General features: G+C 38.8%; 1 protein-coding gene across 1 annotated transcript in view; it reads left to right on the forward strand.

The window, feature by feature from the left end:
* ZNF25 (zinc finger protein 25) overlaps positions 1-3,077 on the forward strand; it is a 26,475-nt gene that overhangs the window by 365 nt on the left and 23,033 nt on the right. The gene's annotated exons all lie outside the window — the stretch shown is intronic.

A 3,077-nucleotide genomic window follows, 5' to 3' on the forward strand; every position in this document is an offset into this window, starting at 1 on the left:
TTGGCCATCTGCGCTGGCGCTCCTGCCCGGAATGGTGTTTGCGCGACCTGCTTGAGGGGCGGCCAGAGAAGGTCTGCGGTGGCCGGGCAGCGGGCGCCCGGAGTAGCCGCATTGTGTGACGTGACCGGAGCTGCCACGTCAGGCACGCTGGCCGCTGCAGACGCGGCGCTCGAAAGCCGCAGGGACATGGGCTCCGGTCCAGCCTCTGTATGTGGTCCCACTGCGGCTGGACGCCCATTTGGCAAATGATGGGGGCCTTTGGGTACTGAATAGGGTAGTAGATGTAAAGTATGATACAGGACTCAATAAAGGTGAGCTGCTTCTATTATTACAAGACATGTTGTTTTCATTATTGGCTCATTTAATCATCGTAACCATCCTTTCGACTTAACCACCTCCATTTAAATAAATGTGACCACTAAAGATTCAGAGAGATAAATTATTTTACCCACAGTATTAGCAGGTGGGTTGTAAATCCTCACTTTTTCCTCTGAATTCATGCGCCTTCCCACACCAAAATCCAGTCTTGGCTTGTATTTAGCACATTTGTCCCTTGAGCACCACCAGAACGTAGCTGTGGAGTGTACTGAACCCAGCCTTAACCAGGTAGTGTTGTGTTTCCAAAAATGCTTGGGGGAATCTTCAGAGCCCTTGAGTCAAAAGGTTAATTATTTAAGGCCTTCCTGCATCCTCCAACCTTAGTCTCTTCTCAGAGGACTGTGAAACTTGTAAATTGAAACCACAATTTGAGGGCTCAATTATGCATTTTACAGGAGAAGCTGGGAATCCCATCCAACCCAGAGGCTGGTTTCTAAAGACAGGAAATGGGACAAAGAATTTTTTTAAATATGAAAACTGCAGTTCATCAGTTCCCCCATTTTATGGTGGTGATATGATAATACCGCTCATTGGCTGATAACTGAGCTTAGGCATTTTGTAAGCACCATGCTAGCTGGAAGTGGTTTTTGCTGCTTATTTTAGTTTTTTTTTTTTGGTACATAATATACATATTTGTGGGGTACGTGTGATATTTTGATATATGCATACAATGTGTCATGATAAAATCAGGGTAATTATAATATCCACCACCTCATTTATCATTTCTTTGTGTTGTGAATGTTCCAAATCTTGTAGCTATTCTGATATACACAATAAATTATTGTTAACACTTATCACCGTACTGTGCTATTGAACACTAGGACTTACTCCTTCTACCTAACAGTATTTTTGTACCCATTAACCAACCTCTCTTCATTCCTCACTCCCTGCTTCCCCTCGTAGCCTCTGGTAACCAACATTCTACTTTCTACCTTCATGAAATCAACTATTTTAGCTCCTGCGTATGAGTGAGAACATTATATTTGTCTTTCTGTGCCTGGCTTATTTCATGTAACATAATGTCCTCCAGTTCCATCTTTGTTGCTGCAATGACAAAATTTCCTTCTTTTTATGGCTGAATAATACTCCATTGTGTATATATACCACAATTTTCATTATCTATTCATGCATTGATGGGTACTTAGGTTGATTCTATACCTTGAGTATTGTGAGTAGTGCTGCGATAAAAATGGGAGTGCAGAGATCTCTTCACTGATTTCCTTTCTTTTGGATATATACATAGCAGTGAGATTGCTGGATCATATGGTAATTCTGTTCTTAATTTTTTGAGGAACATCCATACTGTTTTCCACAGAGGCTGTACTAGTTTACATTGCCACCAAGAGTGTATGAGGGTTCTCCTTTCTCCATGTCCCAGCATTTGTTTTTTTTTTTTTTTTTTTTGCCTTTTTTATAATAGCTGTTTTAAGAGGTAAAATGATATCCCATTATGGTTTTGATTTGCATTTGTCTGATGATTAGTGATGTTGAACATTTTATCATATACCTATTGGCCATTTGTACGTCTTCTATTGTGAAATGTCTGTTCAGATCATTTGCTCAATTTTTTTAAATCACATTTTTTGTTTTCTGGTGTTGAGTTCCTTATATATTCTGGTTATTAATTCTTTATCAGATGGGTAGTTTGCACATATTTTCTCCTATTCTTTAGGTGTCTTTTCACCATGATTGCTTACTTTCCTGTGCCAAAGCTTTTTAGTTTGATGTAATCCCATTTGTCTATTTTTGTCTTTGTTACTTGTGCTTTTGAGGTCTTACCAAAAAATTTTTGTCCAGAATAGTGTTCTGAAGCATTTCCAAATGTTTTCTTCAAGTAGTTTCATAGTTTCAGGTCATACATTTAAGTCTTTAATCCACTATCATTTGATTTTTGCATATGATTAGAGACAGGGATCTAGTTTCATTCTTCTGCATATGGATATCCAGTTTTCTCAGCACCATTTATTGAAGAAACTGTCATTTCTCCAATGTATGTTCTTGGCGCCTTTGTCAAAAATGAAATTGGCTATACATGCATGTATTTATTTCTCAATTCTCTTTTCCATTGGTCTATGTGTCTTTTTTATGTCAGTAACCTACTGTTTTGTTTGTATAGCTTTATAGTATATTTTGAAGTCTGGTAGTGCAATGCCTCCAGCTTTGTTCTTTTGCACAAAATTGTTTTGGCTATTCGGGGTCTTTGGTGGTTCCATATAAATTTTAGGATTTTTTTTTCCTATTTCTGTGAAGAATGTCATTGGTATTTAGATATGGATTGCATTGAATCTGTAGACTGCTTTTAGTACTATGGACACTTTAGCAATATTAATTCTGCCAGTCCATGAGCATGGAATATTTTTCCATTTTAATATAATTCATCAATGTTTTATACTCTTTTTGAGACAAGATCTCAGTTTGGTGCAATCTTGGCTCACTGCAGCCTCTGCCTCCCAGGTTGACGTGATTCCCCTGCCTCAGCCTCCTGAGTAACTGGAATTACAGGAGTGAGCCACCACACCTGTCTAATTTTTTTTTGTATTTTTAGTGGAGACAGGGTTTTGCCATGTTGGCCAGTCTGATTTTAAACTCCTGACCTCGGTGATCCACCTGCCTCCACCTCCCAAAGTGTTGGGATTACAGGTGTCAGTCACAGTGCCCAGCCTGTTTTATACTTTTAATTATAGTATTAAATTATATTA

This window comes from Colobus angolensis, unplaced genomic scaffold (assembly GCF_000951035.1).
Source record: "Colobus angolensis palliatus isolate OR3802 unplaced genomic scaffold, Cang.pa_1.0 Scaffold524, whole genome shotgun sequence".
Classification (NCBI taxonomy): Eukaryota; Metazoa; Chordata; class Mammalia; order Primates; family Cercopithecidae; genus Colobus; species Colobus angolensis.